This window comes from Schistocerca cancellata, chromosome 4 (assembly GCF_023864275.1).
Source record: "Schistocerca cancellata isolate TAMUIC-IGC-003103 chromosome 4, iqSchCanc2.1, whole genome shotgun sequence".
NCBI lineage: Eukaryota > Metazoa > Arthropoda > Insecta > Orthoptera > Acrididae > Schistocerca > Schistocerca cancellata.
Window position 1 is genome coordinate 921,350,137 of NC_064629.1, and position 15,011 is coordinate 921,365,147.

Below are 15,011 nucleotides of genomic sequence, written 5' to 3' on the forward strand. Positions count from 1 at the left end.
ACAGCGGTTCCAATTCCCTTTCGGTCATACAAACTCAGGTGTTCCGCGGTTCTGCTGAAACGGTTAAGGAAAACAAAATCGTTCCTTGAAAAGAAACTGCTGATTTCGTTCCTCATCCTTCTTGAAAACGAGTTTGTGCACCGTCTCTCATGACCTGGTCGTCGACGGTATGTTAAACTGTGTTGCTTTCCTACTGACGTCTTGTGTTTTAGGAATTCGGTAGAATCCGGGATTCAGCTTTTCTTTTTTTTCTTTTTCTTTTTTTGCTCTGTAATGTGATGTGACAGAAAGTAAATGTAATAGGCGCCAAACATTTACAGGGTGATTTCTCCGTTTTATGGAGACGAAATGGCACGTTAGGTCGACGAGTGGTGTACCAAACAATTGCATTTTTTTCATACAGTTTCCTTCATTTGATCAGATGGAGTCATAGGGTTCCCAACTTTCGTTGTAGAAACATGTGTAATGCTTAACGTATATGGGACACCTAGCTTCGCATGAGGAAGCTACGACACTGTCTCGGAGTCCCAGCTAAGACTACATCATCGCTAGTGATTGTCTAGCCAGCCGTGGTCGCCGTCGTCGGCTGCAGCTCGATTATGAGAAAGCAGAACTTCTTCCCGAATGGAGTGAGCATTTCAGCTCAACTTAAGGATGTGTTTCCGATGACTGAACAGACCAATCCTGGCATAAGGCATACGTCCGCACTAATCACACTGAATATTTGGAGGAGGACAGGCTTATAATTAAGGGAGCTTCCTTTCCTATCGCTTGCCATTTTTAGCGTCTGCGGCGTTCTCCTTTAAAGAGGTTGACAACGGTCGATTCTTCCACAGTAAACGGTCCACAGCACATTCTTCATAGCCGTTCGTATCGAGTTGAAGATGTGACTGCAGGAAAAAGTGCCACAAGTGCGATTTTGCTTAAGGTGCATCTCCGTTTGCAAGGAAATTACGGTGCATCTCCGTTTGCAAGGAAGTTACCATCTCTAGCCGTCCAGTAGATCGAATACCTAAACGGAAAGGTAGATCAAAAGTCTTCAATTAAAATGTAGGTACGTTGTTGCCGAAAATGCTCAGTCACCTCTTATCAACTGAAATATCTATACTTTTTTTATAATACATTTTTGTTACGTGAAGGTACAGACTGGCACTTGCAGACTGTTTGTGCAGTGAGTGGAGTTGCTTGGTACGTCTCGGATAGACAGGCTGGGTCATGCGGTGCTGCAACGCTGCCCTCGTAGTCAATGAATGACCTCCATAACCAGTCGGAAAGTTTCCATCAACAGGCCTGATGTAAGAGAGGTGGCAGTGCAACGTCTGCGACTAAGGAAATGACTTACATCTAACAAGGAGAAATTTCAAGGAACGGAAATACGTTATAAGTCTGAGGGTTTGTTAACGACTGATAGTGTCTAGACATGTCGGATTATATAAAGACCGAAAAAACTAAACTACGTCTGGAGGTAGGCATAATAATCGAAAAGAAATTTTACATGGAACTGCTAATGTTCTAGCAGAAGGTCACTTGGAACTACAACGCTACAAAGGCATCAAGAGTAGAGATATCTTGGGACAAATCACAGGCAGTCCATTTTAGGGTACCCCTTTATTACTCACAATGACACAGAAGGCAATATCAGGGGATGTCGGTGATGAAGGAAAAAAACGGCATGTCTCGCCTCCTCTTCAGTGTAAGTCTTCCACAAGAAAATTCGGATACTCCGCATCAGGTACTGACACAGGAACAGATCACTAGTTTCTTAGTAAGTAAAGTAAGGCTGTTTTAATACCAAAGAATGTTTTCATGCTGCAGTGCTTTAGTGAGCATCGTCCTGCAGAAGACGATAAACCATTTTTTTCGTCCAGCCGGTGGGCTGACAACCCATAACCTATTTTTTCACGTGGAATAACGGCGACGGCGTTATTTGATATTTTACACATACGTACAACAGAGCGAGGTGGCTTGGACGTTAAGGATATGAACTGAAAATCTGGAGAATCAGGGTTCAGTCCACCTAGTGGCCAACTAAATCTAGTTTATGTGGTTTCCCTAAAATTGATTAAGATAAACATCGAAAGGGTTCCATTGAAAAGTACACGACCGAATTCCTTCCCTGTTATACCAAAAACCAAGCTTGTGACCCGTCGCTAATGACCTCATCATCTCAGGGACCTTAAAATCTAGACTCCCTTTCTTCCCATACATAAAGTATTTAAATTAGTGAAAGGAGCGACATGTGAAGCAAATGCGTCGTCGCTGACACGAAGCTGAACCCCAATCCTTTGCAACCATAGTCTAAACCACCCACATAACCGGCGACATAGTAGTACATGCTAAAAGTGCTGCGAAATAAACTGAAGTGTCGGAGGAAGCAAGGATGCAAGAGCTCTTGGTAGTAACTTCACAAACAATTGACCTGAGATCATTAATATGAAACAATAAACTGAAAATGCTCTCTGAAATGACACAATCCTCAGAAAACGAGCGTCATTTTTAATAAATGCAAGTGTTAAACAGAAGGACCACAGAAGATTAAGTAAGCATATGCTTTGGTACGTGGTGAGGCTATTCACGAACAGGCTCAATCTAACATTTGTTTGTGGCACAGGGATATTCTACGTGAACTAATACTTTTATAAATATATAAAATGTTGATCTACTAGTGAAGATTTTGTTAGTAGTTTTACAAATATCACTATTTTTTATCAGTTCCATCTTTCTCTATATTTGCGGAACAGATTCTCTGTGACTTTTCTATAAATAACTTTTGCTTTACCTTTCTGTAAATCAAGCAATTGCTTGTGTCTTATTTCTTGGGTGTATTGGCTCCAATATTGAAATCTTAAGAGCTGTAACGGCTTGAAAATGGAATTAAATGATAACAGTGTACAATGCTTACGACTAACACCGTTACTTTCCGTTGGGCACGCGAGCCTTTTGCAGACTCCTGCTGCCACACGTAAGACACGTGGCTTGGACCAGTTTTGTTATGTAACTAAAGGCGTTGCGTTGTTTGTGAGCTGAATATTCGTGGCGCGATTATCGTTTTCTCCCGTAATTTCTCACGTAAAAGGGAAATTAAACTGTAACTTTTCGTCGAGATTCAGTTCATCAGAGACTCCGGAGCACTTTCTCAGTGACGACGAGGACGAGAGAGAAAAGTAGCCGTGGCTTTGTCAAAGAAATCATCGACGCATTCGCTAGAAGTGATGTAGGAACACCAAGGACAATCTAAAGCAGGATTGCCACATGGTGACTTGAACCATACTCCTCAAGGAACACGGATCGATTGACTCACATCGCTCAAAGTATATCACGAATTTTCACTTCGGATTTCCCTCTAGTCAGTGGAAGTCACTACATATTAAATGAGTGTAACGGCCGACCTCACGTTAGATATAAAGGAGAGAGAAATAATTTATTATAAACTAGTTTTAGGGGCTGGAAGATTGCAGACTAGTGTCAGAGGACTGGGATCACAGTCAGCTTGGTCACCGGGTCACGTTCACTCTAGTTCACTCAGAACTTGATTTTAAACAGTTGCTAATCCAAATTAGTATCGACAGTTGTCAGCGTCCAATAAAACATTATCCACTTTTGTGGCTGAGCCTTGTGACGGTCGTACAGTAAGACATTCACGCACCGCCAGGTGGAGCACTGTCCTCTGACACGCGGATTCCTCCGCTGACTGGAAGATCCACCAGTAATTGAATACGTTTTATTTCTAGATATGAAGGCTGCAACCGGTTTACCATTTGACCTTCCCACAAGTAAGTTTAGGAGACGTTGAACCAAACGTGGTTCACGTTTTAAGAGTCTGTCTCGTGTCCGACCCTCTACATATTTTCTTAGGTAGAAGATTTTAAAGTGTTTCTAGGGTGACTGCTTCATCTTTTATTTTCCCATTGATCAACCAGCGATGGTTCCCTGTTACATTGTTTTAACTGTTGTGTTGTTATAGTCTGTGTACATTAACCATACGCCTTTTAATTTTCTGCAACGGCCTTGCCGCAGTGGATACACCGGTTCCCGTGAGATCACCGAAGTTGAGCGCTGTCGGGCGTGGTCGGCACTTGGATGGGTGACCATCCAGGCCGCCATGCGCTGTTGCCATTTTTCGGGGTGCACTCAGCCTCGTGATGCCAATTGAGGAGCTACTCGACCGAATAGTAGCGGCTTCGGTCAAGAATACCATCATAACGACCGGGAGAGCGGTGTGCTGACCACACGCCCCTCCTATCCGCATCCTCACCTGGGGATGGCACGGCGGTCGGATGGTCCCGATGGGCCTTTGTGGCCTGCAGACGGAGTGCTTTTGATTTTCTATGTAAAAGTGTGAGTAAAAATGAGAGAGGGCGTAGCAAGATATTTGATAATTACATTTCATAGTTTTTTGATGCATAATTTAAAAAAAAACACACACACATTCCTCTTCAGCTAGTTTAGTAAGAGCGCTGATGATGTAGATGTTGGGCGCCCTGTAAGTACCATCTCCCCCACCACGAGAACCTGAGGTGATTATGTTACATAGGTAGTATGCGCTCCGCCTTAATGGTTTCAACAGAAAGTAGGTATATAAATGGGCGGTATGGTGTCAGAACAGCAACGCTATTCCGAAAATAACGTCTGTTGACTAGATGTCACTCAGTAACTGACGGTCTCTGCTTATGTAACTCTCGTTGCTCGCAATCTTAGTGGAAGACTTCAACAATCTCTCAATTAAGGTGTTCACTGCCACTCATACGGATATTATTCGACGCTTATTCAGAAAGCAAGAATTCTCACAGATGTTAAATTGATTCGTATGCTCAGATTTCCCATTAACATCACAACAAACGAAAACAAAGCATACAACCGATAGATGGCAATATGTCATATATTCGCATTAACGATTGTGATATGGCTTTACTCACATAAGTATATTCAGAGGTGCAAATGCGTACTACGTAAGCGTAAGCTGCCGCGGCCGTTGGCCCTATCAATAAAATTCTTTAGGGTATGTGACCGTATTGTCAATATAGAATCCTCCGATGTTTCAGTCACTGTTGCAAATGACCTTCCTCAGGGTTTTTTGCAGCCTTATCCCCATCCGACACATCAGTTTATTTCTCAGCACTTTTCGCATGAACTACTGCATCGCTGGCTGTGTGAGTGGGTCAGTCTACAGCTGCAAAGGTATTAGGTTCAGTTTTTTGTCAGCTTCACATGTCGCTCCTTTGACTGCTTTAAATATATGAAGGAAGGAAGATTAGGGTTTAACGCCACTCAGGGGATGAGGTCATTACAGACTGGTCTCAAACGTGGTATGGGTGTTTTGCAAAAAAATATCCTGTGGATGGCCGTTTGCAACAGTGGCCGAAAGTCGCAGAATTTTATATATTGACAATTCGGTTACATATTCTGAAGAACAGTAGTGATAAATTTGTAGTATATTAAAGTTTTTATGTATAAAAAGTCCTTCACCAGGAGAAACCCATGTTCAAAGTGTTGAGATCATATTACTCCCTTGTCAGCAGGGACTTCAGGCAGATCTCTTCTAGGCAGGTATCGATGGCTTTATGTAATGGAGGCATAAATATTTGGACATTCAAGGACGAGTGTGTTGAAAAAAATCGAGCATTATATGCATGAAACGGTGACACATGGCAGTTCGATCTTGAATTCTGGAAAAAGAAAATTTGGGTTTAACATATCGTCATGGAGAGTATTAGAGATGAAACATAAAGTAGGATCAAACAATAATGGGCAGGAAAATGTGTCTCAGACATTTGGAAGGAACCATCCTGGATTCACCTGTAATGATTTAGGTAAATCATGAACACTCAGCATTATCATTCAAGAATTTGAACATCAATTCTCACGAATATCAGTCCAGTGTCCTAATCACTGCATCACATCGAATAAGTCTGAAACGTATTTGGTAAAATGTTTCAGTCCCTCTGTGCTATGATGTACTTATAGAGTGTTGTCGATTATGGAACTCAGCCGTCTTGATTAACATTAAAGAATGGCCGGACTACAATAATTTGCGCGCCCGAGCAGAAGAAAACCCCTTACCGTACGCACGCACAGTACGGTGGCTCCAACAAAACATAGCGCGTCAGTAACTGGTCTAGCAATATCACTCGTCATCTTAGAGAGCCACATATGCTGCCATCAAGACAGTCACCATTTTACAGGGCCTAGTCATCCAACAACCGACTGGGATAATTGCAGTTTTAGAAGTGGGGCGGGGGGGGGGAGGGACATCCTGCGAAACATTACTAAATACTTTGACGAAAAATTCCCGGAACAGTCAGTTCGGAAGCCCACTCATGACGGAAATACAACAGGTCTAATGGCAATGAATAGATCTGACTTCTTTGACGATGTCCACGTTGAAATTGGTATCCGTGGCCAACAGGCAGTTGTTGCAACAATGATTACCAAAATGTAAAGGGAGCTAAAACAAGTAAAAATAGTTACATGTTTAGTACACTAGATAAAGAGACTTTAGAGCCATATCTAAAGGAGGAACTTGAAACTTATAATAATTTGGAAAACTTGAGTAGGGATAGGGAACCTACCTTCAGGAATAAAAGAAGGGAAGAAGTAATTGACATAGCTTTAGAGTCCACTCTAACGAATGGCATATGGCGATGAAGCCATCCTTTTCTGCCCACGTGTATACTAAGTCTGAGGTTGAAATGGTTGTTAAAACAGACCAGGCCTATAGGAATCCTAGGAAAATAGACTGGGATACTCCTGGAAATGGAAAAAAGAACACATTGACACCGCTGTGTCAGACCCACCATACTTGCTCCGGACACTGCGAGAGGGCTGTACAAGCAATGATCACACGCACGGCACAGCGGACACACCAGGAACCGCGGTGTTGGCCGTCGAATGGCGCTAGCTGCGCAGCATTTGTGCACCGCCGCCGTCAGTGTCAGCCAGTTTGCCGTGGCATACGGAGCTCCATCGCAGTCTTTAACACTGGTAGCATGCCGCGACAGCGTGGACGTGAACCGTATGTGCAGTTGACGGACTTTGAGCGAGGGCGTATAGTGGGCATGCGGGAGGCCGGGTGGACGTACCGCCGAATTGCTCAACACGTGGGGCGTGAGGTCTCCACAGTACATCGATGTTGTCGCCAGTGGTCGGCGGAAGGTGCACGTGCCCGTCGACCTGGGACCGGACCGCAGCGACGCACGGATGCACGCCAAGACCGTAGGATCCTACGCAGTGCCGTAGGGGACCGCACCGCCACTTCCCAGCAAATTAGGGACACTGTTGCTCCTGGGGTATCGGCGAGGACCATTCGCAACCGTCTCCATGAAGCTGGGCTACGGTCCCGCACACCGTTAGGCCGTCTTCCGCTCACGCCCCAACATCGTGCAGCCCGCCTCCAGTGGTGTCGCGACAGGCGTGAATGGAGGGACGAATGGATACGTGTCGTCTTCAGCGATGAGAGTCGCTTCTGCCTTGGTGCCAATGATGGTCGTATGCGTGTTTGGCGCCGTGCAGGTGAGCGCCACAATCAGGACTGCATACGACCGAGGCACACAGGGCCAACACCCGGCATCATGGTGTGGGGAGCGATCTCCTACACTGGCCGTACACCACTGGTGATCGTCAAGGGGACACTGAATAGTGCACGGTACATCCAAACCGTCATCGAACCCATCGTTCTACCATTCCTAGACCGGCAAGGGAACTTGCTGTTCCAACAGGACAATGCACGTTCGCATGTATCCCGTGCCACCCAACGTGCTCTAGAAGGTGTAAGTCAACTACCCTGGCCAGCAAGATCTCCGGATCTGTTCCCCATTGAGCATGTTTGGGACTGGATGAAGCGTCGTCTCACGCGGTCTGCACGTCCAGCACGAACGCTGGTCCAACTGAGGCGCCAGGTGGAAATGGCATGGCAAGCCGTTCCACAGGACTACATCCAGCATCTCTAAGATCGTCTCCATGGGAGAATAGCAGCCTGCATTGCTGCGAAAGGTGGATATACACTGTACTAGTGCCGACATTGTGCATGCTCTGTTGCCTGTGTCTATGTGCCTGTGGTTCTGTCAGTGTGATCATGTGATGTATCTGCCCCCCGGAATGTGTCAATAAAGTTTCCCCTTCCTGGGACAATGAATTCACGATGTTCTTATTTCAATTTCCAGGAGTGTAGGAAAGACATAAACTCACGCTTACATGGAGTGAGAACTTCAATAAGGAACCCAGTCGATTTTGAAGAAATAGCAGACGCAGTGACAAGTGCCATTACGACCTCATATTTAGAAAACTGCCCAGTCACCAAGAAGTGCACAAACAGAAATGTATGTTGGTGGAACAGCAATCTGGAAGTGCGAAGAGAGCAGATTGGAAGATTTTTCAACCTTGCAAGAAAAAAAGGACAATGGGTAAAATATCAGAAGGTCTTTGTCAAATGCAACCTTGCGCTCAACGAGGAGAAGCTATCATCCTGGAAGGTATTCTACGAGAAAGTGTAAGTTACAGTTACTAGCGCTGTACTTGACAGAATTTTCACTAGAATACAAACTGATATCGGAGGTACTCTAAGGAAGGAGAATGGTGAGTATACAAGGACGAAAATGAGCCGTTGAATGTTCTCCTCAACATTTATTTCCCTCAACCCTGTCTAGCAGGTATCACAGGCCGGGAGTAAGTCCCTGAGAGGCATTTGTTTACAGGTAATAAAAGGGAAAACTGACTGAGAATCCGCCAGAGAACGTATTGATCTCTGAAAAATGTAGTGGGCGGTGGGAACGTTTCAACGGTTCAAGTAACCAGGCCCATACGGTATCCTTCCATCTCTATTGCAACAAGCAGGAGAGGATTTAATTAGATTCCTATGTAGACTAGTTAGACTCAGCCTGGCAAAAGAAATTATTCCTAGTGTTTGGAGAATTGAAGGTAGTTTTCATTCCGAAGCCAGGGAGAATTGATCATATCAAGGCTAAGGATCTGAGACCAATCAGTCTGTCCGCGTTTCATCCAAAGACTTAAACGACGTGGTTAATGCGCACTTCCGGGAGAAGAGGTTAACTGAGGTACATCTGTATGTAAACCAACACGCATATCAATTGCGTAAATCAAGTCAAACAGCACTTCACCTGTTTGTTGGGAAAGTGGGAAAGGCTCTACACTTTCAGGAGCGTAAAGAAACGTAACATATTGCGCATACGCAGGACAAGAAATCCACTACTGTGCAGCTACACTATTCGTGAGAAATTGCTGAAAAAGTATATACCGTAAAATATCTAGGAGTAACTATCCAGAGCAACCTTAAGTGGAATGACCACATAAAACAAATAGTAGGAGAGGCAGATGCCAGACAGATTCATAGGAAGAATCTTAAGGAAATGTAAGTAATTCACGAAAGAAGCGGCTTACAAGGCGCTTATTCGACCGATTCTTGAGTATCGTTCATGAATTTGGGACCCTTACTAGGTAGGACTAATATAACAGATAGAGAAAATCCAACGAAGTGCGGCGCGTTTCGTCATGGGATCGTTTAGTCGGCGCGAGAGTGTTTTAGAGATGCTCAACAAAATCCGGCGGCAGACGCTACAAGAGGAGCGTCGTCCATCACGGAGGGATATATTATTGAAATTTCGACAGAATACTTTTAGGGAAGAGTCGGAGAACATTACTTCCTCCCATACACATCTCGCGAAATGACCACGACGGGAAAATTCGAGAAATTAGAGCTAATACAAAGGCTTGCCGACAATTATCCTTCCCATGTGCCATTCGCGAGTGGAACAGGGGAAGAGCGTTCAGTTAGCGGTACCAGAAGTATCCTCGGCCACACATCGTCAGGTGCCTTCCGGAGTACTGATGTAGGTGAAGATGTAGACATGGATCTCTGCATCTTCCTGGATATGGGGAGTGCTTTTAGCAATCCGACCTTCGAATCCGTGGTTAGAGGTGCAGAAGAACATGGCACTGAGACCAGCATATGCAGGTGGATGAGAAAATGACGATCAACACCACCAGAGAGTGTCCACAAGGAGGGTTTTCTTTTCCCACTACTGTGGAACCCAGTGGTGAATGAATCCATTGAAGAGTTAAATACTACTTTGCCAAGGATACACTGTCAACTTAGTTATCTAATACTTGGCAAATTTGCTAGTACTGTTAGGAAAATGACACAACGTGTACTGTAAATTATGGAAAACTGGTCCAGGAGAAAGCGTCTAAGACTCAGTTGCAAGAAAACTGTTGTAGTACCATTCATGAGGCAGCAAATGGAGCACACATGATGAATCTCGAGGTTCTCTATCAGTAGAGGGGTAGTGAAGTCTCTAGAGGTAACCCTGGATGCGAAACTATCATGGTCCCATCATATAAAGAATACATTTTCCAAAGCAAAAAGTATTCTTATAAGCACGAAAAGGGCGTGTGGTAAAAACCAGGGTCCAAACCCCGTTATTATGTACTGCATATACACCACTGCAATAAGACCTATGACAATTTATGGGACTACAGTATGGGGGAATAAAATAGAACAGAAGGTGGCTGCTAAGAGGCTTGGCAATGTGCAGAGACTGGCTAGCTTAGGCCACAACAGGCGGAATTAGCAGCACACTCACTGCTAGGAAAGAGACCATTCTGGGCATGCCCCCATTACACCTTTCGGTTACAATGGAGGCAGCAGCAGGGGCGTACAGGTTAAACACTGGAAGCAACTGGACTCACTTAGGATATACAGAATCTCACACCAATATAGTGGGTGTAGTAAACATAGGAAAGGTCGAGGAAATGCCGGCTCAGCATGTAATAGCTTATAGCTGCTTCAATGAATCTTTCTGTGTATCAATTAGAAGAAGAGAGCAGTGAAAGACGAACCACGACACCGTTCAGTAAACAGTTAGGTTGGACGACGAATCGAAAACACTTGAAGGGCTCTGGGGCAGGGGTATAGCAATCTCTGTCGGGAAGCTGGCCACAGTATTACAGGCGGAAATATCCGCTGCCAGAGGGTGCGAGGAGGATAATTTGTGTAAGTGCCACAAGGATCGTAGCCTCTACATTTATTTAGCCAGTCAGGCAGTTCCTAAATATCTACCACTCCCCATAATGAGATGAAAAATCCTTGCAGAAAGCCATGAAGCCCTTGGCAGACTAGGGGAAAGCAACAGGGTATACCTGCTGTGGGTCCCTGGGCACTCAGCAATTACTGGCAATGAATAAGCTGATAAACTGGCCAGGACAGGCCTGATGACTCTATTTATTGGACCAGAACCTGTCCTAACCATCACTAAGGCAACATTCACATCAAAACTACGTATTAAAGATGTTGAAGCCGTGTTTCAAGAAAAGTTCTGTAATCCTGAACTTGAAGAGAAAACAGATTAAACTCATCTAACCTACCTAGTATAGATTGTGGCGTCTATGGATTCACTGCAGGGGTACAGACAAACAGTTTTACGAAGTACTTTGGAACACATTCTCCGAAAACTGTATTGAGTAGCTAATACGGCATCTTGCACGCAATAGAAATACCTTACACTTTGTAGTTACAAACAGACCGGCCCCTATCAACGGCGTTAGTATAGAGACGGGGATTGGTGATCGTGATGTTATCAAACCGGTCAATGAGAGTAGGAGAATGCTTCTGCTAGAAAGAACAGATGAGCGGTTGTTACCATCTTATTTGGACAATGAATTGCATTGATTTAGTTCCATTGTTATGGACATATAGGAATTATGAGCAAAGTTCAAACATATTGCAAATAGTGCTCTGGGCAAGAATGTGCCTAGTAAGAGGATTAAGAACGGAAAAGACTCACTGTGGCTTAGCAACGAAATTTGGAAAATGCTGAGGAAGGAAAGGCTGTTGCACTCGCGGTTCAAAAGAGAACTCATAACTGCAGGCAAAAGTTAGTACATATTCGTGCGTCTGTTAAAAGATCTATGTGTGGATCATATAACAGCTACCACCGTCATTCCTTGGCAAAAGATCAGGCCAAGAACGCGAGAGAATTCTGCTCTTACATAAAATAATAAGCGAGTCTAAGGCTTCTATCCAGTCACTCGCTGAACAGTCTGGTGTGGCAGTTGAAGGTTCCACAACGAAAGCCCAAGTTTTAAATTCCGTGTTTAAGAAATCTTTCACGCAGGAGAATCGTACAAACATACCGTCGTTTGACCATCACCCAATGTCCCATATAGATGCCATAGTAATAATCATCACTGATGCAGAGGATGAATTGAAATAGTTGAAAAGAAATAAGTCGCCAGGTACGGATAGACTCCCAGTTCGATATTAGGCCATTGGCCCCTTACTTACACTCCTGGAAATGGAAAAAAGAACACATTGACACCGGTGTGTCAGACCCACCATACTTGCTCCGGACACTGCGAGAGAGCTGTACAAGCAATGATCACACGCACGGCACAGCGGACACACCAGGAACCGCGGTGTTGGCCGTCGAATGGCGCTAGCTGCGCAGCATTTGTGCACCGCCGCCGTCAGTGTCAGCCAGTTTGCCGTGGCATACGGAGCTCCATCGCAGTCTTTAACACTGGTAGCATGCCGCGACAGCGTGGACGTGAACCGTATGTGCAGTTGACGGACTTTGAGCGAGGGCGTATAGTGGGCATGCGGGAGGCCGGGTGGACGTACCGCCGAATTGCTCAACACGTGGGGCGTGAGGTCTCCACAGTACATCGATGTTGTCGCCAGTGGTCGGCGGAAGGTGCACGTGCCCGTCGACCTGGGACCGGACCGCAGCGACGCACGGATGCACGCCAAGACCGTAGGATCCTACGCAGTGCCGTAGGGGACCGCACCGCCACTTCCCAGCAAATTAGGGACACTGTTGCTCCTGGGGTATCGGCGAGGACCATTCGCAGCCGTCTCCATGAAGCTGGGCTACGGTCCCGCACACCGTTAGGCCGTCTTACGCTCACGCCCCAACATCGTGCAGCCCGCCTCCAGTGGTGTCGCGACAGGCGTGAATGGAGGGACGAATGGAGACGTGTCGTCTTCAGCGATGAGAGTCGCTTCTGCCTTGGTGCCAATGATGGTCGTATGCGTGTTTGGCGCCGTGCAGGTGAGCGCCACAATCAGTACTGCATACGACCGAGGCACACAGGGCCAACACCCGGCATCATGGTGTGGGGAGCGATCTCCTACACTGGCCGTACACCACTGGTGATCGTCGAGGGGACACTGAATAGTGCACGGTACATCCAAACCGTCATCGAACCCATCGTTCTACCATTCCTAGACCGGCAAGGGAACTTGCTGTTCCAACAGGACAATGCACGTCCGCATGTATCCCGTGCCACCCAACGTGCTCTAGAAGGTGTAAGTCAACTACCCTGACCAGCAAGATCTCCGGATCTGTCCCCCATTAAGCATGTTTGGGACTGGATGAAGCGTCGTCTCACGCGGTCTGCACGTCCAGCACGAACGCTGGTCCAACTGAGGCGTCAGGTGGAAATGGCATGGCAAGCCGTTCCACAGGACTACATCCAGCATCTCTAAGATCGTCTCCATGGGAGAATAGCAGCCTGCATTGCTGCGAAAGGTGGATATACACTGTACTAGTGCCGACATTGTGCATGTTCTGTTGCCTGTGTCTATGTGCCTGTGGTTCTGTCAGTGTGATCATGTGATGTATCTGACTCCAGGAATGTGTCAATAAAGTATCCCCTTCCTGGGACAATGAATTCACGGTGTTCTTATTTCAATTTCCAGGAGTGTATTTCATTTGTCGCGAGCCCTCGCGCAGCTCCGCGTCCCAAGCGACTGGATAAAGCGCAGATGACTCCTATATATAAGAACGTCACAACAACGGTCCTGCAAAATTACAGACCATTAACATCGGTTTGCTGCAGAATTCTGGAACATATTATTAGTTGGAATATAACAAATTTCCTAGACACTGGAAAGCTTATGTACACGAATGATAACGAGTTTAGAAAGCATCGCTCGTGTGAAATGCAGCTCACCTTTTTTTCACACGATATTCTGCGACCTATGGATGAAGGGCAACAGGCAGATTCCATATTTTTAGATTTCCGGAAAGCATTTGGCACGGTACCCCACTGCAGACTATTAACAAAGTTACGAGGATACGGAATAGGTTCCCAGAAATGTGAGTGGCTCGAAGACTTCTTAAGGAATAGAATTTAGTATGTTGCCCTCGACGGCGAGCGTCCATCACAGATAAGGGTATCGACGGTAGTGTCACAGGGAAGTTCGATAGGATCGCTGTATTTTCTGTATACATAAATTACCTGGCGGACGGGATGGGCAGCAGTCTGCGGTTGTTTGTTGATGACGCTGTGGTGTACGGGAAGGTGTCGATGATGAGTGGCTGTAGAAAAATACAAGATGACTTTGACAAAATTTCTAGTCGTTGTGATGAATGGCAGCTGGCTCTACATGTAGAAAAATGCAAATTAATGCGAATGAGTAGGAAAAACAAACCCGTAATATTCGGTTACAGCATTAGCAGTGTCCTGCTTGACACAGTCCCGTCGTTTAAATATCTGTGCGTAACGTTGCAGGGCGATATGCAATGGAACGAGCGGGTGAGGATTCTGGCAGGGAAGGCGATTGGTCGACGTCGACTGCGTTTTTTGAGAGAATTTTAGGAAAGTGTGGTCATTTGCAAAAGAGACAGCATATAGGCCGCCAGCGCGACGTATTCTTGAGTACTCCTCGAGTGTTTAGAATCCGCAACAGGTCGGATTAAAGGAAGACAAAGAAGCAATTCAGAGGTTTGCTAGATTTCTTACTGGTAGGATCGAACAACAACATGCAAGTGTTACTGAGATGCTTTGGGAACTCAGATGAGAACCATCAAAGGGAAGGCGATGTTCTTCTCGAGGAACGCTACTGAGAAAATTTAGAGAACCGACATTTGAAGGCTACTGCAGAACACTTCTACTACCGGCAGCGTACGTTTATCGTAAGGACTACGAAGATAAGATACGAGAAATTAGGGCTCATACGAAGGCACGTAGACGATCATTTTTCCCTCGTACAATCT

The 15,011-nt window shown here is 45.6% G+C and overlaps 1 protein-coding gene and 1 pseudogene across 2 annotated transcripts in view; one reads left to right on the forward strand and one right to left on the reverse strand.

Moving 5' to 3' along the window:
* Positions 1-15,011, reverse strand: part of LOC126185098 (facilitated trehalose transporter Tret1-like) — a 359,029-nt gene that overhangs the window by 312,503 nt on the left and 31,515 nt on the right. The window contains exon 1 of one of the 2 annotated variants that reach the window (XM_049927909.1): positions 14,254-14,329. The exons of the other annotated variant lie outside the window; for it this stretch is intronic. The gene's annotated coding sequence lies outside the window, so the exon portion shown is untranslated. Of the gene's footprint in view, positions 1-14,253; positions 14,330-15,011 lie in introns of those variants that run through there. 2 annotated transcript variants of the gene reach the window in all.
* On the forward strand, positions 3,999-4,116 carry LOC126186131 (5S ribosomal RNA; annotated as a pseudogene).